Consider the following 24,644-nt stretch of genomic DNA (forward strand, 5'->3'; position numbering starts at 1 on the left):
AATGCTATCTCCACACATTCTGATCTGACACTGATTTCTCCATTCTCTTAACTAGGCACTTATTGTCCATACTACTTAGTTTAACTTTGAACTTCCTTTGTGCTATCTACTGATTTAGTTTCCAAATATGAAAGCCTTTAGAGCTTCCAGCTCTAAATTTCTATGACTGGCCAGGTCCAATCCAATAAATAGTTAAGTGCCTACTATGAGCAAAAGACAACGTACTAATGAAATTGTAACACAGAGGGGAAAAAAAAAAAAGCATAGTTCATGCCTACAGAGAGTTTACATTGGACTGGTCTCCTCCCAAACCCGACCAATTAGACCACAAATTCCTATGGGAATTATCCTTCTTTGTTTCTTGCTCTGCAACTAGCATAGCTCTATGAACATAGGAAACACTGCACATGTTGAATGAAAGAACATACATAATAATATAGTATGTCCCAAAAGTCTTAGGGCAGTTTTAAGCTATTAAAGTTTAAACTGTACTAAAATAATACAGGGCTTTACTGATATAAAAGATAATACATTAAGTAGAAAGTTGGTTCTGTTTGACAGCCAGCTGATAACTGATGCACAAGGGTCTAAAGAAGTGGAAAAATATTTGAGTTACAAAATTATGGTTTTCTGCATTACAAAAATGACTTGATTAAATTATAGTGTTAGAGGTGGCCATCTGCCCAAGTAGACATCTACTACAGAATGGTCTATGCAATAAATCTTAGACCGCAGGTGTTGACAGATAAAAAGATGATTTATTGAATTTTAGAACCTGGGACTGTGAAGAGTTACACATTCTCTCCTGGTGCAATATTGTTTTACTTTAACAAAAGCAATTTATTAAAGAGCTGCACTGTTAAAATAATAGTAAGCATTTTAAATACAGCTTTCATTCTGCATATTAAAAATAACAGAGGAATGAAATCATTAGGTCATCAGGGCTGCTGGCTCTGTATCAGACAAATGGTTAAAAGATCGATTTATTGTAAAACACTTGCCTTAGCCTTTGAGTATTAGAGAATTTACTCTAACTGTGACTTCTAAAATTGCTTCAATTATGTCCTAACTCTGTGGTTTCACAATTTTATCTGATTTTCAGGTGGGGGTAGGGAGGCAGTCCATTACCAAGTGCTTATGTGGCTATATTTATATTTAATGATAACCAAAGGATATCAGAGCCACATGGTAATCATCTTTGTTCCAAAGATCCTCTGTGATTTTAGTGGAATTCATTGCAAAAAGGCATTTCGAGTTCCATACTTTAACTAATTCACTGAGTATCAATAATATTATTTGTTGCTATGATTATCTTTCCAATCACCAAGCAAACAAAGGCCAAAACATTAAAGACAAAAGCTGTGATCAAAAATGACTTCAGTGATTTTATTACAGAAAAAATAGCTTTTTAAAAATCTAGCACACAAAGGCACTGAATTTTAAAACCCGAGTTCCAATCTCATCTCTGTAGTATTTGAACATTACAACCTTAATAAAGTTACTTAATATTTCTGGGCCTCCATTTTCTCATCTGTAATAAGGAGAGGAGTTAGACTTTATAAATGATTGCCCAGGTCTCTTTTGGTTCACACAGGCTATGGTTCTACAGAGAAACTTAGAAGTGCTTTCACACCGAGTAATCTGATTGAGGATAAAAGCCTTCTATAAAGAAACAAATTGTGCTGTGATTGAATGAGGCACCTGAGTGATGTTCGACTCAGAAATGACAATTTTGAGTTCCCTATGGTATGCTTTAAAAGTACTGTCTTTTTTTTTCCCTTCAAAATATGGAATGGCATTTTCTGAGCAATTTAACACACCTATTCTTGATAGTTATATTTCCAAAACCCTTCCTGAACACTGAGTGTATCTGGGTATGGAAGGAGATGATCCCAAGAAATTCACTCTGATTTGGAGAATTAACAATAAGGAGACACAGGGCTAAGGCCACTTGCAGCTTGAATCACCATTGAGACCAGTGGATATGTGAGTTCCTGGTTCCTTTGGGAATTCTGATTTGCTTGCAGGGACCCTGGAGGGTTTTGGTTTGGAAGTCTTCCTAGCCTGATTGGCAGACTATTAGGAGTGAATCAGGAGTTGACTTGTCAGCCTGGCTGTCCTGAAGATCTCAGGGGCTAGTTCTGCCTTAAAAGGAACACCTGGACCATCACCTGATCAAACAAAGCATATAGGCTAGATGATGTTTACTAACATAAACAGAAGTCTAAGGCCAGCCAGCTCTCCCTTTCCTACTGTTAGGGCAGGCTGTATAACAGGCCCTACTTACTGGGTCTGGCAGGGCTTGGAGGGTGCATCAAAGTCTTCAGGATAGGGTGGAAACTCTGGTATATTCTCACATTATAGAGAGTATGTGGTTGTATTTCTGGGGCTCTAGCAGTCTCTCAGGAACTCCTAAGGGCCCAGTGTTGTTCTCAATGGATTCACCCTTTTCTCCCGCCCCCTATTGTAGGATGTATAATAACTACCCTGCTGTGATACGCTCACATCCTACCAAAATTTGATAGCCTGCACAAATCTTTTCCTATTGTGTTCCTATCCTACATATCCATGAGAAAGAGTGTACCTGATGGATATAACTTCTACTTCTTTCTCTGTACTCACCTTTAAACCCACCTTCCTTGGAAAACCCAGATCGTATGGTAGTGCACACCAAAAAAAAACCCCGATTACTTATTTTGGACACCAGGCTTATTCATAGTGTAAGTTAATGCAGTGATGATTTATTTCTTACAAGGTGTTGTGCTTAAAAGCTACTGTATACAGCATCACTTCATTTTCTACTGATGTCTGATATATATGTATACATGCACGCATACACACATGTATGCACACACACACATATAATACACACATTAATGTCTTCTGATCCAGACTGCATGTGACATCTTGCAGAAGTGTGTTGGACAGAGCCAGCTTGTACCTAGTTTTTGAGAGTCAATTGTTAAATTTTCAGTGTGAGCATTTACACCTCAGAAATCAGCAAATGCCACAAATCACAGTATTATTTATGGTTTTGTCAATTGTCCAGATTTTAAAAAATGTTAACAAAGCAGATTAAATGTAAAAGTACACCATGTGTACATTTTTGTTTGTTTTCCAGAGAGCTGGTTGCTAAGCATTTATCAGCACACCTCTGTATATTCGCTATCATAAAAGATGTTGCAATTGATAGATTTACACATAAATTGTGAATCAAATGGTTGGCTGATTTTAACTCACTGATATTTGACACACATGAAACTTCAAGAAAACTTGGTGTAAGAATGTAATAAGGCTTTAGCAATCTGGAGTCCCCTGAAGCTCCCTTAGAGGAACCAAATGTCCCATTTTAGCAGATTATCTGCTCATTATTATCACCTAAACTCATAAGCATGAAACTGAAGTTTAAAGCCTGTTTATTTGAAAACCATTCTCTAACAAAGTGATAGGAAAATTGCAAATACAAGTTCAGTCTTCAAGTTCCCAAAATGCTGAACATTTTCTTACTGCAAACATTGATAATCAGTGAAGAAAGGGATAGCAGAGTACCCAGGGGGCCTTTGGGGAGAAGCGCTCCATTCCAAAGAGTTTGGAGACAATCTGTTGCTAGGTGTTTGCAATGGAATTCCTGGGTGTAATCAGAATCCATAGGACTCTGTGTCCATTTTCAAGCAACCATCTCAGCATATAAAAAGGTCAAATCTTCAGCAGCATTTTATCCCCTTTAGTGGAATCTAATGCAGGCATACTTCTTTTTTTAGGGAGGGGGGAGGAGCACTAGAATGGAATTTGGCAAAGCAAAGGCCAGGCAGTTAAAATAGCCAGACTTCTGGATCACATCAATTAAGTCCTTCAGAGATTTTTTTTGCCCAAATAAAACATCATGAAAGAACAGCTGTAGGGTGTCGGAAAAATATCCTAAGGTATGTACATCACAATGAAGAACAAGTTCCATGATTTTTTAAAACACAATGATAATTCTACACCAAGCACATGTATGCTATCTTTGGCAAGCTGATGGTTTGCTTGTATGTTCATAAAAAGATAAGAAACAGGTTCTAACATAGTAAGGTCTACAAGATTCTTACAGGCACTCTCTGTTGTTCAAATAGCTATCTGGGATTTTAAGACCCTTTTGTAGTTAATTATCAACCACCATCTGTGACTAGATATGGTTTCAGAAGAAATTAAATTATGGAACAATATAACACTGCAAAATTAATATGACAATAAGAATAATGAGAGGGGAGAACTAGAAGCCTAGGATGGGAAGACCTGCCAGTTTGTTCTGTGAGTAAATTGCTGTGAAGCTGTTTCCCCACAGGCTGAAGAAAGTTGTGCAGAAAAATAGATAATACAAATGCTTATTTGTACGGTTTTAGGCTTGAGCTGAGGCTGAAATGATTCAGGATCCATTCCATCTCAAACTAATAACAGCTTGCAGAGATTCAAACCAGTTTACACTAGAATGCACCATCAGATGGGTTGCATTTTTTGGGGGGGGCCAGGGAAGGGAGGAGGTTTCTTTTACCCTTGAAAAATGTGGTTGATTCTCTGTTCCAGTTTTAGAATAGAACATTCCCACCAACCTTTCAAATGGAAGTTTGGTTCCACTGTTACAGTATAAACTTGAAAGTACAATATAATTATGTTATTGTTACACCTAGCAAATTTATAGTAATTACTCTGCAATCAATGTACTAATGGGACAAACATAAGACACTGGAAAAACTTGTCTATATGAGCACAATTGTGCATGTGATTGTATGTCTATGTTTTTATCAGCCTTATGAAACCCCCCCCCAAATTGTTGCTGGATAATACAAAACACAATTTGGAGTATTTGCCTTTGAAATATGTTTTTATACATCCCCTTTTGAGAGTCAGGGTTGAGGGTGGAATTTAGCCACTGAGCTAAAGAAGCATAACCAGAGATCCAATGAGAAGTTCCTTCTGGTCTTTAGCTGTATAAGGGATTGCAGAGGAACAACCCATCCATTACAGAGTCATGTAATCACACAGTTGTGGTGGAACTCAGTGACTATTGAATCCAAAGCTAACCTCTAAAAAAATCTCTCTTCTCCAACACACCTGACAAAGTGACGATCCAGCCCCAAATAATCATTAGGAAAATCTTTGGGTGAGGGGAGGGGTGAGATGGGGTGAAAATTTGGAACTCAAAATTTTGTGGAAGCAAACATTGAAAACTAAAAATAAATAAATTTATTTTAAAAAATTAAATTAAATTAAATTTAAAAAAAGAAAAGAAACAAAAAAAATATAAGAATGATAAACTTGCAAACACATGATCATTCTTTTTGGAAAGAATGCAAGAATCCCTACAAGAAGAGATAGTAAGAGATATTTCATTTTAAATATCTACAGACAATATAAAATTCCTGGGAGTATACCTGCCAAGACAAACCCAGGAACTACATGAACATAATTATAAACATATTTTATACAAATAAAGTCAAATTTAAACAAATGGAGAAATATTAATTTTTCATGGGGTGGGCGGAGCCAATATAATAATGACAATTCTACCTAAACTAATCCACCTACTCAGTGTCATCCCAATTAATCTACCAAAAATTATTTTATTGAGCTAGTAAAAATAACAACAAAATTCATATGGAAGAACGAAAAGTCAAGAATATCAAAGGAATTAATGAAAGAAAATGTAAAGGAAGGAAGTCTAGCAGTACCAGATCTTAAACTGTACTGTAAGGCGATAATTATCAAAACTATCTGGTATTGGCTAAGAAAAAGAATGGTGGATCAGTGGAATAGAATAGGTATACAATATACAGTAGTAAATGACTACAGTAACCTCATGTTTGATAAATACAAAGATCTAAGCCTTCGAGATAAGAATTCACTGTTTGGTTAAAAAAAATTGCTGGGAAAACTGGAAAGCAGTCTGGCAGAAACTAGGTATAGTCCAATGTTTTATAACATTTACCAAGATAAGATCAAATGGATACATGACCTAGACATAAAGGGAGATAGCATAAGTAAATTAGAGGAGCATGGAATATATTACTTATTAGGTTTGTGGATAAGGGAAGAATTTATGAATAAACAAGAGATGATAAAGAGTACTGTGGGATAGAAAATGGATAATTCTGATTACATTAAAAAGTTTTTGTATGAACAAAACCAATGTAGTCAAGATTAGAAGGAAAGAAGAAAATTGGGGAAAATATTTTATAGCCAGTTTCTTGGATAAAGGCCTTATATCTCATATGTACAGAAAAAGTCAAGTTGATAAGAATGAGTCATTCCCTGATTGATAACAGGTCAAAGTATATGAACAGGCAGTTTTATATAGTCATATGGAAAAAATGCCCTAAATCATTATTGATTAGAGAAACACAAACTAAAACAACTCAGAGGTAACATCTCACACCTATCAGATTGGCTAAAATGATAGAAGGGGAAAATGACAGATGTTGGAGGGGATGTGGAAAAATTGGGACACTAGTACACTGTTGGTGGAATTATGAACTGATTCAACCATTTTGGGGAGCCATCAGGAATTGCACCCAAAAAGTCATAGAACTGTGTATACCCTTTGACCCGGCAATACCACTATTAGGTCTGTTTCCCAAGGTGATCAGGAAAAAAGGAAAAAAAGCTACAGATTCTAAAATATTTGTAACAACTTTCTTCGCGGTGGCAAAGAACTGGAAATTGAGAGGATGTCCCTCAATTGGAGAATGGCTGAACAAATTGTGGTATATGATTGTAATGGAATACTATTGTGCTATAAGAAATGATGAGTACATTGGTTTTAGAAAAACATGGAAAGACTTGCATGAAGTAATGCAGAATGAACTGAGCAGATCCAAGAGAACATTGTATACAGTAACAGCAATATTGTTCAAAGAGTAATTGACTAAGCTGTTCTGAGTAATATGATCATTTAAATCAACTATGAAGGACCTATGGAGAAAGAGGCTATCTACCTCCAGAGATAGAACTGATATACAAAAACATGTTGTATGGTTCCACATCAATCTATCTATCTAATCTATCTATATCAAATGTTAGCCTTTTCTTATGAAGGGTTGGGAGGGAGGGAGGGAGGAAGACAAATCAGAACTCAAAATGTAATAAAAATATTTTTTTAAAATCTGTTCAATCCATCCTTCTAAATGGAAATACATAAATCATCATCATCATCATCATCATCATGACAGCTAGGTGGTACAGTATATAGAGGACCAGGTCTGGATTCAGGAAAATCTGAGATCAAATCCAGCCCTAGACACTTATCTGTTTGACCCTGGGCAAGTTATTTAACTTCTACCTGCTTCAGTGTCTTCAAATATAAAGGGGGAACCTCCCAAGGCTGTTGCAAGGATCAAATGAGATAATAATTGTAAAGCACTTAGCATAGTGCCTGGCACATAGTAAGCTTTCTATACAAATGTTAGCTATTATCACTATCATCATCATCATCATAGCTAACATTTATACAGCTTGAAGATTTGCAAAGCACTTTATATGTTTTATCTCATTTTATTCTCACAACAACCTCCCTGTGAGAAATGTATCATTAATTAGCCTCCTTTTGGAGACGAGGAAGCTGAGGATGAGAAAGATTAAATAATTTGTCCAGGGTCACACAGCTAGTAAGTGTTCAAGGCAGGGTGTCTGGGGGAGGTAAGTGGTAAAATGGCCAGCCCTTTGCACCACCCAGCTCCTTCTTCTGTGCCTTGCCCATTTCTTTTCTTAAATCCTAATTGGGAGGTGAGACAGCTCCTAGTTATAAGAAGGTCAATATGGGAAGCTAGCATCAGAATATAATGGAAGTGGTTGTGGGGGAGTCAAGTCAAGCTAGGACCCAACTAACTTTGCATACATCACTGTTAATACTCCACTGATGAATAACTAACATTTGACTGTATACACCTGGCAAGAGGAGTCAAAATGTACTGCTGATAGTAAGAAAAGAACAAAAAGCGCAAAGGGGGAAAAACAAAAGCAGTTGGCATGTCCTACTCATGGATCCCATTTAGACTACAGTAGGTCTGAATTTGCTATGGCAGTTACTTCCTAATGCCATTTTACTTTGTTGGGGGAAGGGTGGGTCAAGAGGGGCAATTTCCCAGGGAAGAAGCTAAGAAATGCATGGGAAACATTTCTATAAACTCTCCACTATATAACTACTTTCCTAGTCAGAAAAGCAAACTTATTTTCAGATGTGCGGTTATTACCATGGTTGCTGAATGGACATAAGGCCAGTTTCCTGCTACTCTCCAGCCCAGTGGAAAGGAGGTGAATTATGTATATATGAGTAATTTCTGGCTCCTTTGTGATCAATAGATACAAATTATATATAGCAAAGAGTAATATACCTGATGCATTGATCAGATCTGATCCAGGGCTCCCTGGCTAGTGGCTAGATCAGGCAAGAGATCCTGAGGTCCTGAATAAGAGTGAATGGAGAGAAAGAGACAGATGAGAGAGACTATGGGGCTACAATTAATTTTATTTGGCGACTGACTGGATGTGGGGGTGAGGAGGATGAAGAAGTATCAACTAATTTCTATTCAAAAGAACTACAGCTAGCACTCAAAGCAATGTTTGCAAAGCACTTTATATGTCATCTCATTTGATCCTCACCACAATCCTGTGAGGTTAGGTGCTATTATTATTCCCATTTTACAGATGAAAAAAATTGAGACTGAGACAATACAATGACTTGCCCAAGGTCACATAGCTCGTGAGTGCCCAAGAAAGGAACTGAGCCCAGGTCTTCCTGACTCCAATACTCCACAAGCTAATTAATAGAAGCGTCTTCCACAACAGATGAACAAAAAGATGTGAAGAGAGGAGGACCAGGAGAGCTAGGATTTTGTCGTTTACCCTTGAGTGCTCTTTATAAGAGCTCCATCCTTTGATCTCTCAGTTTTAATAGGTGAGATTTCAGCTTTTCTCACCTATGCTACTTTATAGTTATTTCCATGCTATGCAATAGTGGGTGTGCTTCCCCCCTCCACTGGGTAGCTCCCGTTTATACCTTGCCCTCTTCCATTGGAATGGAAGTTCAAATTCACCATGTTCAAAATATAACTTATTTCCTCTCCCCTGTAGCACTACACACATACACACACATACACACACACACACACACACACACACACAAACACACCCCAAGAAAAAAACCCCAGAAAATCAAAATCTATTTCTATTGTGGACACAACTAGCTCCCTTCACCCAAGTCTTCCCCTCTCCCTTACCATCCTCCTCACCCCCACATCCAATCAGTTGCCAAATAAAGTCAATTGTAGCCCCATAGCATCTCTCATCTGTCCCTTTGTCTCCATTCACCCTTATTCAGGACCTCAGCATCTCTTGCCTGATCTATTACAGTAGTCTCCTATACCTCACACACAATTGTCAAAATAATTTTTCCAAAACACAGATCTGGCCACGCCATTCCTCTATACATGAAGAGGAGAAGGAAAGGAAAGGGACTATGCTTTTAGAGAGTGCCTACTATGTGCCAAGCACTATGCTAAGTGCTTGATCCTCACAACAATCCTGAGAGGTAGGTGCTATTATTACCCCCATTTTACATCTCAAAAAACTAAGGCAAACAGAGGTTAAGTGACTTGCCCAGGGTCATAAAGCTAATGAGCATGAGGTCATTTTTTGAATTCATATCCTCCTAACTCCAGACAGTGCTCTATCCACTCTACCACTGTTTGCCTCTAGATAGAGTGTGTACTGTATCTATTACATTCCCTTCAATACAAAATACATTCTCTTTACCTTGGCCCTTCACAATCTAGATCTAGCTTGCCTTTCCAGGCTTATTTCACATTACTCCTTTCCAAGCACACCATTCTAGTCACACTAGACTTATCCTTCTTGACCTCTTTGTAGCCTTTTACACTGCTAATCACCCTTTTTTCCTTCATACTCTTTAGGTTTTTGCGACAAGGCTTTCTCCTGGTTCTCCACCTATCTGTCCGACCACTCCTTCTCAGTCTCCTTCTGGATCTTTATCCAGATCAAGCCCTGTAACCATTGGTGTTCCCCAAGGTTCGGTCCTGAGCTTTCTTTTCTTTTCCTGCTATACTGTTTCACTTGATCATCTTATCAGTTACCAAAGATTCAACTATAATCTCTACAACATGATTCTCAGATCTACTTGTCCAGTACTAAATGCTCCAGTGACATCCAGTCTTGCATCTCCAACTGCCTATCTTGTAGACATCTTAAACTCAGCCTATCCAAAACTGAACTCATTATCTTTTCCCCAAAATTCTGCCATCTTTCTAATTTCCCTATTACTGTCAAGGTTACCACCATCCTCCCAGTTACCCAGGCTCAAAACTTTGGCATCCTTGATTCCTTACTCTCTCTCTCATCCCCATATGCAACCAATTGACAGGTTCTGTCCTTTCATGGCATCTCTCACATTTTCTCTCATTCTTTCTTCTGGCATTGCCACTACCCTGCTGCAGGGGCTCGTCACCTCACACATAAACTGTTGCAGTATCCTGCTGGCTGGTTTACTTGCCTCAAGTCTCTCCCCACTGGAGTCCAGACTCCATTCAGTTGTCAATTGATGTTTCTAAAGTGCAGGACTGACCATATTACCCTCATATTCAAAAAAACTCTGATGGCTCCTTATTACCTCCAGGATCAAATATAAAATCTTCTGTTTTACTTTTAATGCTCTCCATAACCTGGCCTCTTCTTACACATCCAGTCTTTATTATAATTTACACCATTTCTCATCCCACAAACTTCTGCAATCCAGTGGCACTGACCTCATTGCTGTTCCTTGCACGAGACGACCCATATCCCAACTCTGGAAAAATTCCTTTGGATGTTCCCCAGCCTGGAATGCTACCTACCCTAGATCTACTTCCTATATTACTTGGTCTCCTTCAAGTCTCAGCTAAAGTCTCACCTTTTTTTTAAGAAGCTTTGCCCAGTTTTCCTTAATCTTAATGCTTTCTCTCTGAGATTATGTTTCATTAATCCTATACATATCCTGTTTGTACACAGTTATTCACATGTTATCTCCCATTAGACTGTGAGTTTCTTAAGAACAGGGGCCTTTTTTTTGGCCTTTCTTTGTATCCCCAGTCCTTAACACAGTGTATGACACATGTTGTTGATATTGAGTTGTTTCAGTTGGGATCCCCATTTGGGATTTTCTTGGCAAAGATACTGGAATGGTTTGCTATTTCCTTCTCCAGCTCATTTTACAGAAAAGAAACTGAGGCAAACAGGGTTAAGGGAACGCAGCTAATGTCTGAGGCTGTATTTGAACTCCAGAGCTAGCACTCTATCCACTGTACTTTCTATAGTATGGCTGACACATAGTAGACACTTAAATGCTTGTTGATTGACTCACTTACTGTTAGTATTTCATCTCTCACCTCAACATGTTTACATAAGCTTTTCCCCATACATAGAATGTACTCTGTCCTTCACCTCTGCATTTTAGTTAAGTTAATGTTCCTCAAGACTCAACGCAGATTTCATGTTCTATAAGAAGCCTTTGCTAATCACCCTAGGTAGCACTCTCTTTTCCAATAATTAGCCTGGAAATACTTACCTGTGTACATGTTATATCCCACCCCTAAAGGATGCAGCAGACCTCGTGGTCTAATGCTAATAATCTCTCAGAATGTCCTCATAAAGAAAGCATTCCTGGGTCACTAATTAGATGCTCGACTTTGGGCAAACCATTTGACCACTCTGGACCTCAGTTTCCTTATGTGTATGATGAGTGTAAACTAATTTATCTCTGAAGAGCCGTTCAGCTCTAAAATCTATTTAATGTGTAAAGTCTACAATGACTTCAAGGTTTCCCTTTAAGGAGAGAAATGGAAATCTTTCTGTTTGGAAATGTTTTCATTTCAAGTGTCCTTGGTGAATTATGGTTAAAACTCACTTGTGAGAGCATGAGGACACACAAATGATTATATAAGTAAGCAGAGAAGGGGCATGGTATAGTGGTTAGAGAGTCAGCTTCAGATTCAGGATGACCTAGAATCTAAGCACCTCTAACACATGAAGGCTGTGTGATCCTGGGGAAGTTTCTTAACCTGTCAGGGCTCCAGGTATCTCTCTGAAACCATAATTTGTAGAATAGTTGTCCACCTGCAATGGTAGGGAATGTCTCATCATTGGGAGCTCCCTAAACCAATTAAATTATAGGTCTGGACAGAAAAATAAATAAAAATCAAAAAGAGCAAAAAAAAGGTAAAAATAAAAAAGCAAGTATGAAGGAGCATAACTCTCCTATATGCTTTTAGAATTACAGAATTTTAAAATTATCAGGAACTTTAGCAGTCATGAAGTCCAAATCATACACAAAAGGGATCCCCACTATTACATCCCTAATGAGAGTTCATCTAGTTTGGAAATGTCAACACATGGACCTTGGTCATGTGCAGCCCAAAACATTCCCAAGTGTGGCCCAAATCAGATTAAAATGTAGCTCCTGTTTGATTTTAATGTGTTGTTGAATTAATAAAAAAGAAGCATATAAAATGTGCGGTTTTGTATGTCAACACGTGGCTGACAGGGATCCTTATGTGCAGTTTAGTGGCCCCAACTTCTATCTGAGTTTGACATCACCTATTTAGTTGATCAATTGATCAATGATTTATTCAGCATATGGCAGGGACTCTGCTGGGCACTGGGCATACAGATACAATGAATAAAACAATCACTGCTTGAAAGGATCTTATGTTCTAAAAGCAGACCCTTGAAGATCTCCAAGGATGGGGGACCCACCACCTTCCCAAGCAGTCACCTTTGGACAGCTCGCATTGTTAGGAAGTTTTTTTCTGACATCTACCTTACATTTTTTTCTTTGAAGATTCCACATTTTTCCTGCTTCTGCCATTTGGGTCCAAATAGAAGAAACCCAACACCCTCTTCTAATGGCAGGTCTTCTATTATTTGAAGATAGTTATCTTCCTTTCAAGATCCCCACTCCCCCACCTCTACTCCAGTCTTATCTCCTCTAGAATATAGTCAATTCTTTTAAGACCTTTACCATCCTGGTTTGATCTCCTCTGGACATTCTCCAGTTTATCAATGTTCTTCTTAAAGTACTGTGGCCAGAACTGAACATAACACCCCAGAAGATGTCTGAAAAGGATAGGGTATAGTTGAACCATCACCTCCCTATTTTTCTGAAAGTTATGATTCTTAATACAGCTGAATGTTAAATTAGCTTTTAACCACTATATCACACTGAGCCTTTACTTTCCTAAAACCTCCGGGGGAGGGGGGAGACCCTTGGCCTCAAGGCCACATGTGGTCTTCTAGGTTCCTGCTGCACTTGAGGACCTAGAAGACTACATGTGGCCTTGAGGCCATGGGGTCCCCACCGCCACTCTAGAGGTTTTTTCAGAACTGCTGTCTAACTATTCCCTCTCAATCTTGTACTTTTAAAGTTGGATTTTTCTATCCAAGTTGAAAATGCTTTAAATATATTTATTTCATTTTTCTTTTCACATGTTCTTTTATTTTTAATTTATGAAATAAAAAAAGCATTTCCATAACATAGTACAATAAAAAATATGATTGTATATGAAACTGCAAATCTACCATGTACAACTTGTTATTCCTTTCAAATATACAACACCATTATCATGTAAATTTCTTTTTTTCCTTTTTTTCTTCCCTATCCCCCCACCCTCAAGATGGCTACCATTAGACACAATGCTTACATTAATAAAATAGAGAAAGAGCAGACTAACGAATTGGATGTGCAATTAAAAAAACTAGAAAAAGAAAAAATTAAAAATCTCCAATAAAACACTAAATTGGAAGTTCTAAAAATTAAAAGTGAGACTAATAAAACTGAGAATAAAAAAAACATTGAATTAATAAACAAAACTAGGAATTGGTTTTATAGAAAAACTAATAAAATAAAAAATTGGTTAATTTGATTTTTAAAAAAGAGAGAAAAACAAATCACTAGTATTAAAAGTGATAAGGGTGAATATGCCACTAACGAAGCTATCTATTTTATCTTAATGGATTTGGTTCCATGCTTTAGCTTGTCAATATCTTTTGGGGGTCCTCTCAGCTAGTGTGCTGTCTATTCTAGTACTGTGTCATCTAGAGATGAGCGGGCCTTCTATGCCTTTTATCACAGATAGCATGTTCATCAAGATAGAGCAATTAGATGCTACTTATGGCCTGGTATAAAAATTGGGATTAGTTTTTACACTGAAACATAGATGAAAATGGACTTCAGTTTCATCTACCAAGTGCTGTCAACATCATGTTGGGGCATATGTATGTTGGTGGTGGTCCTGCTAGCAAACATTATTGCTAATTTTCATTTTGCATTTTCAGGTCAATTTAAGTGGAAGAAGCTTTGTAGAATTTACTAGAGTTCAAACCGTACTGACAAGTCTTTGAAATCAAGTATGGACTGAGGGAAGGGCTGACATATAAATGAGATCAGATGATGAATGTTATTACTTTCCAATATAAGTAAAAACCTCTGTAATTGAATTTCAAAATGATCTAGTGTCAATTACAGAAAATTCTATGTTATTTGTAGTTCTGATTTGGCTAAATATGTCATTGGTTTCACATATGTGTATGTGTATCTATCTATATATATGTGTGTGTGTATTATATATATACAGAGAGGAGAGAGAGAGAGAGAGAGAGAGAGAGAGAGAGAGGCTTTACATTTATCACTATTGAATTTCATCTTAGACTCAGTCCAATGCTTAAGCTGGGCAAGAACAATATATATTATATAAACATATATATTCAAGTAATATATAATGAATATGTATATATATGTATGCATATTGGTTTTAGATCATTCAAAATGTATACCTTTCTATAAAGATTTTAATGAGAAAAATGGAAATAAAACTTAAATTGTCTTATGATAACCAAAAAAAAGAAGAAAGAGGTTTTTTGTTTTGTTTTTTTTTTGGTGGGTGGCACATTGCTTCTGTTTTTCAGTAAATGAACTTTTGCTCTGATTCAGAGAACTTCCTAAAGGTAGGAAGTTAATCCATGATCCCAGCTGTCTGACAACGAAGCCACTTCTATGAAAGTGGCCCCTTTTGTACCAGCTGCACACTTGAAAACAGGCGACAACTCCCATTCTTCATGCTCTGCCGAATCTCCAGACATACAAGGGCTCATGTTTTCACTCAGTATATCTACTAATTCCTCTCTCTGCCAAACAAGAAGGTTGCAACAGTTTTCAGGTTGCAAAATTAAAAGGGAGGAAAATGACATATGGAAACCATGTTCAAAATGGGATATTTGCCTAAGGCTGACATGATGACTCTCAGGATTAAGGGGGGCGGGGGAGAGCAACACCTAAGAAAATGCTGTTCTGTATAATGACATGCCCTTGCAACCTAGTAACAAGGTTTAGTGTATAAACATGTTTCTGTTTACAATGGTGCTTATTCTCAGTCTGATTTTCTATTTTTTTCTAAATTGGTTCTATTATGTTACAAATATATTATATACATATTATATACATGGTTAGATATAATGTTTTGCTCCTAGAATTGGCATCTTATGCAAACCATTGTATAATTTGTGATCTCTCAACCGTCTGCGTCTGTTCAGAAATTGATAATATTTGTGTTCACTAGAAAACCTATGCAATAAATGGGAATGATACTCGGTTGGTAATAAAAGAAACATTCCCTGAAATGAACTCCCCCTTACGGATGCTTAAGACATCAGGAGACAGAAGGACTAGGCTTTTACACATAGCAGAGGTTATTTAATTGGAAAACCTTTTGAGGTATTTTAAGGCAAACAGCCTTTATTATTTGTATGCCAAAGTAATGTCTTAGAAACAATAAAACAGAGGGTAATTGTCTTCTAAAATTGAAAAATGATGTTCTCCATTTTTTATGTCTGTGGTTCATTAAAAAAAGAAATGAAAACAGCAACTCTCATTCCAAGTATTTTTTAATGCCATTATCAAACTCACTTTCTTTAAGCTCTTTCCTTTTAGAAAAGGGTTACAAGAAAAATGGGGAAATGCCACTATTTTCCCTATAGTATTCCCTATACATATATTCTTTATTGCAAAGGCATAAAGTCGCCTCACTAGGTTTTTTCGGTGACTAGTCTTAACAATCTAGATAATTATCAGCTAAATCTTCAGTTGCTTATCTTTATATCTCCTCATCCTCAAGAGACGCCTGGTATTTCAACATGTATACATCTTGGAAGTAATTTTGTGAAATGCTCAAGGCTGTACAACTTTCATCAGTTCAGGAAAGAACTGAATATCCCCTAAGACAGGGGGATCAGGGATTAATGCAAAGCAACTATGGGGTCTAACTAAGTCAAAGACAAGGGTGTAACCATTGGGACACCTGCCACAGCCACATAGTTGGAGGGTATACTTCCATGATACTTCTGTCATATCTTCCATAGCTTTCAATACTACTCAGTCTGATGCTAAATTAAGGGGCTAGGAAGGTATTGGGGGTATTTTGGAAATGGAGTTTACTCTTAGGCAGTGAAATAGTGTAAAAAATGCTCCCTTTATTTTTTTATTAGCTGTGAACAGACAACCAAGTTAGATCAACATTACCATGCTAAAATTTGCTTTGAGCACTAGGGTTTGCAAAGCATTTTTGATACATTACCTCACTTGAACACCAAACAAATTTGCGAAGTAGGTACTAAAGGCATTATTCCTATTTAACAGATTAGAAAATGAGGGCTCAGAGAAATTAAGTGACTTGACCACAGTCACACAGCTAATAAGTGTCAGAGCCAGGATGTGAACCTACATCTTCTTGACTCTTAAATCTAGTCCTGTAGCCACTTATGCCACATTACTTCTCCATAGGCAATAGAAGACTCAGTGTGTATAAATGCAGCTTGGAGCAATTAAAACAACAAACTATAATTATGACATACATAAAAGCTATGATCCTCCAGTCTTATATTTGAAATAAATTTAAGAGTTCATCCAATGAACTCCTTGTCTAATGTATGAATCCCAACAGGTGACCTTGCAGCCTCTGTTTGATAGCGTCCAGTGAAGGAGAGAACTCATTGCTCCACAAGGCACTTTCTTCATTTTTAGACACTTCTAATTTTACAAAATTCTTTACATTGAGCTAAATCATCTGCTTCTCCATAACTTCACTCATGTGTATTACTTTTACTTTTTAAAGTCATTTTGAAGGTCTAATCCCTCTTCTATACAATAACCCTTTAAATATTTGAATACCACTATCAAGATGGTCCCCAACCCAAACCCAGTCTTGTCTTTTAAGCTAAACAGGCTCTGCCTCACTTAAATCCAATTCATACGCAAGTCAAGACATCACTCTTCTTCAAGACATTGGTCTTCTTCAAGAAAGAAGGACAAACAACAACAGAGATTCATTTTACAGATGAGAAAACAGGTCCTGAGGTTAAGTGACTTGTCCAAGGTTATATTGTTAGTAAGGAGAGCTAAAATTGAACCTGTTACCTCTGACTCCCAATCCAGCAGACTTTACACTGTACATAGTATCTCTAAATGGTGCTGAAAGCTTTCTGATACCATATATAGCTCCATCACTGTGAATGAACATGTGTACACACATGTATGTCTACACATATACTTATTGAAAAGCAGAAGTGCAGGACTTCTGTCCAACAACAATTGTCCATCTCTCCCCCTCTCCCATCCCGGACTGTGCTTCCTTCTCACTCTTCACTCTTTCTCCTCATCTATACCTTCCCACTGGAAAAGGTACTTGAATGGCACATCTACTTGTTTCCTGATCCCCAGTGAGTGAAGTCTCCATGGGTACCAAACGGCTCCAGAAAATCAAGGTCATGATGCTTTACCTGCCTAGATGAGTGTCATGACCACACTGAGTGGCCATGGGCAATGAGGACAGAGCACCGCCCTGATGAGTGTCTATTAAAGGGCTGAAATGAATCAAACAAATGAATAATAATGACAAACACCTACAGAGGAATTTACAGAGGACTTTAAGGTTTTCAGTGGATTTCTGTTGGTGTTAGAATCAAGCACCAAATAACTCTGTGAGGCAGGCTCCAATACCTGGACCTATGGATGAGAGAATCCATAATCCTGAAACACCCCTCACAATATCCTCTTCTGCTTTCTAGCTTGTGTATTTAACAAACCTAATGAGGGCAGTAGATAAGAGGGGCAAGAAAAGAATAAGGTCATGATTGGCACAGAATACTTTTAAGAGGCAGGGATAAAAGAAATTAGAATTTTTTTTTCTTGATAAGAGTAGTCATTTCTGAATTCTACTCTCTACCTGATTTTCATTGTCATTTGAATTGCCTCTACTCCTTCCCCACCCCTGGTATCCTCTTGTCCAGTTCATGTTCAAAAGTAAATTCAGGGAGAAAAGAGGCTTTCTCCTTCATCGTCCAATTCAAATAGGACCAAATTAAGATGGCCTTCTATACTAGTGTAGCAAGAGCACGATTGTAGGGGGGTGATATTTAAACTGAATAGTTTATTCATGAATTTTTCCAGGATAAATTTTTCCTGGTCCCAAGGTATTTTGTACCATAAGCTCTCCTTTCTCTAAGACCTAGGTTGGACTCCAGCCCCTCATACTCACAGAAACACAGAATTTGAGCTAGGAAGGAATCTCCAGAGACATATAGTATAACCCCCACACACAAAGGAGTCTACACTAGAACTTTTGGGACAAGTGGGACAGCCTCTGCTTAAAGACCTCCTAGCAGGGGGAATCCACTACTTCTCAATGCAGTTCATTCCACATGTGGATAGCTCATATTGTTAGAAAGGTTCTCATTATATTATGGCTAAACTTGCATCTTTGCTACTTCCTTCTATTTCTCCTGGTCTTTCGCCCTCTGAAGGGGCTGCCCTGTTCACTCTTCATTTTGAAAGTGCTGGGTTGGCAGGCCCTGGCCCTCAGGTCACAACTTTGTCGCACAACAATCTGGTAAAGTAGATAAGCAAAGTATTCCTCATTTTACAGATGAGGATATTAAATTTTGGAGAAATGAAATTACTCATCTAATACTCATCACTACAGCATTTTAGCCATATGTCAAAGAGCAGACATTTCAGCTTCCATTTCTACAATGACCTAAGTACCACTAAGAAGATAAAATTCAACAGGTCTATACTATGAAGCATAAACTGGGAACTTGTGAATATAAGAATATGGTAAATCAGGTAACATTTAAAATTCTCATTCTAGTAAAGTTTTTGTTAACATTATGTTTTCTCCCACTCTCTGTAACTTTATGACTAAAATTAATGGAGTTGTGTTCTTTTCACATACATAATATCCTCCTACCCCCATATATTGGATTGAAACACTTCCTTCTTGACTTTGCTGCCAGATTCTTGAATCACAGGAAGTATCAGAGAACTATTGTTAGCACATAAGTTATTCAGATTTCATCTGTGACTAGTCTGGGGACATTTTATGCCAAGGAATTTAGCACTGTCCTCCTGGCTGCTTTAAGCTTTCTTTTCTTCTTCTTTCGTTCTCTTTCTCTTTCTTTCTTTTTTTAAGACATAGAAACAATAAAGACAGGTACTTTTTTTAATGGTGTAATTGAGAACCTGAAGGGTTTTGTTGTCTTTTTTTGGGGGGGGCGTAGAGGAGGTAAGTAGTTATAAAGTGTCTACTACAGGCACTGTGCTAAGCCCTTTATAATTATTATCTTCTTTGATCACTTATATATGTGGTAGGAAATTTATATTCCTTTGGGCAGAGTACCCTCAGGTAAAGGTATGATTACCTATGTAGACAGAGGGAGAGGAAGGAAGGAAGGAAGGAAGGAAGGAAGGAACGAACGAACGAACGAACGAACGATGTTACCTGACTGGAACTAGCCAGTTGGGTCCCCAGTGGAGTAGCTACTACTACTCATGGGTTGTTGTTTGTCCTTCGTTCTTGAAGACGACTATGACATTGGGAAGGTGATGTCATGACTTGCAAGTGAAGTGGATTTAAGTGAGGCAGGGCTGTGCAAAGTCACCAGCCTCACTCTCTATTCTTGAGGCACCTGGGTCTAGTGGCAAGATAAAGTTCAGGACAACTGGAGATGGCCCTGGATGCAGTGGGAGATCTATATTTCCCAATTGCATTTTCCCAATTACATTTAATTTGGTTCAGCCTGCCCTTGGGAGTCATCCATATAGGTTGAGGGCTGTATTTGACATCTTTGGCCTACAAATGGCTTCACACACCTAATTGCATCCTCACAACAAACTATAGGGTGGCATTAATTTTATTCCCATTTTGCAGATAAGGATATTGAGACTCTGAAATCTCAATATGCCATGGATGGTTACAGAGTGAGTAAAACAGAATCCAAACACTCTGCAATCAACGCTAACCTGTCAATAACATTTGGTTAACATTCATTTATATGAGCTTTCTGAAATCTTACAACTATTAGCAATTTTCTTTTTAAAGTTACTATGGGTATTGTGGGCCAAAAGGAACAACCAAACTATATCATTTGAGATTTACGATTTATATCTTCCTTGGGTGGAGAGACACTGAAGTCTCTACTTCCTGTTAGATAAAAATATCTACTTTCAGTGAGATGAATTTAAGCAGAGTTTTCAAATTTGATTCCTATTTTCTATGATTTCTTTAGTAGATAAATCCCCACAAAATGTTGTATTTGGATGGAGTTTCCTATTAATCAGAACAGTTAGGACATAATTACTGTTATTTAAAACTATGAATGCTCATAATTCATCAAACACTACAGAAATGGGCTGCATGACATATTATATTGTAATATACCATATTATACAGTATAGTATACATACTATCTATAGTATAGTATATTATAGTATAGTATACTACATTATATAAACTATATTTTATATAATACTACAATATACTATAGTATATAGTACTATATATACTATAGTATATTATATAATATACTATATTATATAGTATCTATCATATATTATATAACCCACTAGTGTTTAATATATTGTATATTATAACATACTATATCATATAAATGTAAAATATATAATTGTGTGTGTGTGTATGTGTGTGTCTGTGTATGTGTGCTGCTAGATGGCACAGTGGATAGAGTGCTGAACTCATTTTCTTGAGTTTGAATATTGCCTTAGATAGACCACACTAGCTGTGTAATCCTGAGCAAATCACTTAACCCTGTTTGTCTCATTTTCCTCATCTTTAAAATGAGCTGGAGAAGGAAATGGTAAACCACTCTAGTACCTTTGCCAAGAAAACCCCTAATGGGGACATGAAGAGTTGGACACAACTGAAAAACAACTGAACAACTATCTATCTGTATGCATATATATTTATGTGCATACACACACACACACACTACATAGTAGAATAGAATTCCCAACTTTACCACTGTAAAAAGCCCATGGAACGTTTCCATTTGACTCGCAGCTGAAAGCTCCTTTATGTGTTGTCTCTCATAGGAGCACTTAACCTGAGGTCCATGAACTTTAAAATATTGATAACTATATTTAAATATAATTGGAGTTTTTTGTAATCTTATTAATTTTATTGTATACATTTAAAAACATTATTCTCTAGGAGTGGGGGCTATCTTGTTTATATATATGTATATACACACACACACACACACATATTCCTCACTTACAACAGTGCTTGGCACATAGTAAGGGTTTAATCAGTGCTTTCTTTGTCTTTTTTCATTTCATTTCATAGTAGGAGTACTGGGCTTGGAAACATATCTGGATTCTAGTTCCAGCTCAAATGCTTACTAGCCATTTGACCTTAAGCAAAACATTTCACCACTCTGGTCCTCAATTTCTTTTTCTGTAAAATGAGAGGATTGGATTAGAAGATGATTGATCCCTAAGGTCCCTTTCAGAGCTAACATTTTATAGTTCTATGATTCTTTAGAATCCCTATTTAGAGAAAAAGCCTGGGCTTCTCATTTTCTGAAATAGGATAGAACACCTGGTATGTAGTCCTGAAACTGATCTTAAAAACACCAGGAAAACTGTGGGATACCAGGTAATACTCAGTGCACCTAAATAATCTTTTAAATGTTGTGAATGTTCGATTTTAAGAATTTAAATGAACTTTTAGAGACAGAAATATTGCTGAAGCAGCCCAAAGTTCTATGTTCTATGCCACCACTTTGAATGATGGAAGGTGATTTTACATAGACACAACTTGATGTTTTGGAAACTTTTGGATTATTTCCAGGGCCGCTAGCAGACTACTGCTCAGTTAAAAAATAAAAAGAGGTAAAAAACAAACAAAAAAATCCCTTAGCTTTGCAGATCTCAGAACAGATTTATGTTTGGAAAGTTACACACAAAAAAGTGACATTTAATCAATGACTGACCTATAAAAAGAAACCCTCATTTCTCTCTGTACTTCACTTTTAGCAAAAACACTTCTGGGTCAAACAGCTTGGCACTTAGATGACTGGAAAGTCTATCATAAGGTCAACAAGGTTTACTGCAATCCTAACTCAAATTGGGACTCAATGATCCTTTTTTGTAAATTCCTGAACAGGTAACTGAATGTTTATCATCATTTTTACTTGAAGTTATTTTTTATATATCATAAAGGAAAACCATCAGTTAATTAAGTAATATATTTCCTGGGAAAGAAAAGCTATTAGAAAGCCCATGTGAATATACAATGTGATGTGGTGGGGAAAGTACAACACTGATAATGAAAGAACCTCAATTCAAATAGCTCTGATACTTCCTATGTGTGTGAAGTCACACAAGTCATTTTCCTTCTCTGCAACTCAGTTTTTTCTTCTGTAAAATGAGGGGGCTAGAATAAATGATCTATAAAGTCTCTTCTAATTCTAATCCTATGAACCTATAAAGTCATCTGGAACAGTGGTCCTCAAATTTTTTTGCTGTGCACCTCTATTAAAAATTAAAAATTGTTCATGAACCTACAATATGTATATATTTACTGATTCATAAATTACATGCATGTACTATCATAATTCATGTACACTATCATGTACTATCATAATATGATAGTTACAAATACAATAGGTTACAAAACAAAAAAATAAAAAGTAAAAAAAGGATGAGATAAAGATGATACATCATTAATTCACTAATTCACTGTTGGTAGAACTACGAACTGATTCAGTGATTTTGGAGAACAATCTGGAATTATGCCCAAAGAGTTATTAAACCACCTACATACCCTTTAAACCAATAGTACCACTATTAGGTCTATTTCCAAAGATGATCAGAAGAAAAGGGAAAGAACCTATAGGTTCTAAAATATTTATAGCAGCTCTCTTTGTGGTGGCAAAGAACTAGAAATTGCGGGGATGCCCATCAATTGGGGGATGGCTGAATAGGTTGTGGTATATGATTGTGATAAAATACTACTGCACTGTAAGAAATGATGAGTTCAATTATCTTAGAAAAACATGGATAGACTTGCACAAAACAATTAAGACAGAAATGAGCAGAACAAAGAGAATGTGTACAGTAACATCAATATTGTTTTAAGAACAACTTTGAATGAATAAGTCATTTTGACTAAACTAATTACAAAGGACCTATGAAGGAAGACACTATCTGCATCCAGAGAAAGAACTGATAAATAGAAGTGTGTATAGAATGATTTTATATACACATACACACACACACACACACATTTATGTCTAAATGGCATTTTTATTTTAAAGGGCATATTTATCTCTAGGGCGGGGAGGGGAAGGAAGAAAAAAAGAAAGTTATGCTAATTTTATTATATATTTAAAAGTAATAGCAAGTTGTACATAATAGATTTGCAGCTTCATGTATAATCATCTTTTTTTAATTCAATGTTATGGAAATGCTTGTTGTACTTCATAAATTAAAAAAATAAAACAAAGTGTTTTCAAAGATGATATTGAGTAGCAGAGTGAAAAGTCAGATCTGCACTTTAGGAAAATCGTTTGGCAGCCGTATCAAAGATGGATTGGAATTGGTGGGGTGGGGGGGAGGACTTGAGGCAGAAACTGAGGCTCCAAAAGAAGAAATGGATTACCCAAAGTCATATTCTAGCAAACAACATAGCCAAGATTTGAGTCTTGATCTTCTGATATCAAATCTAATTCTCTGTAAAGAAACTGAGAAATTACGCTCTTAACACCTGTGATATATAAGCTTGGGCATTGTCATTCACAGTAATCTGTGTTCCCTTTATTTTTGTCTATGTCTTTCCGTAAATCCTCTACAGAGATCAATCTAATGCCCCAAAGATTTTTCTAGTTGTTGTTTTTTAAACATCCTCTAGATACCAGTACAGTCCTCTGGGCACCCATCTATTATTGCTTGCCCTTGCTATGGGACTAATCCACCCCCCTTTTGGACCATTCTTTCCCTGGAGGTCTTTTATTCCCCTTATTTAAAACAAACCACCTCTAGTAATTTCATCAAGTTATACTTGACATGAATAGTTCCATTGTTCTTTTGATTATCCACATTGTGGATTCTTTGGAGATTGTGGTATTCCATAATTTAGAACTTTTATGGCATCACTAGAAAAGTGATATCATTAAAAAGATGGGAATTTGTGTCAGGGAACAGCTTGGAATTATTTAAGGCTACACACAATGTAACAAATGCAACCCATTCTGCTTTCTTCCTTGCATTATTT

General features: G+C 36.9%; 1 protein-coding gene across 1 annotated transcript in view; it reads right to left on the reverse strand.

Annotated features, from left to right (window-relative positions):
• MID1 (midline 1) overlaps window positions 1-24,644 on the reverse strand; it is a 172,843-nt gene that overhangs the window by 81,906 nt on the left and 66,293 nt on the right. The gene's annotated exons all lie outside the window — the stretch shown is intronic.

This window comes from Vombatus ursinus, unplaced genomic scaffold (genome assembly GCF_900497805.2).
Source record: "Vombatus ursinus unplaced genomic scaffold, bare-nosed wombat genome assembly UNPS02014814.1, whole genome shotgun sequence".
Classification (NCBI taxonomy): Eukaryota; Metazoa; Chordata; class Mammalia; order Diprotodontia; family Vombatidae; genus Vombatus; species Vombatus ursinus.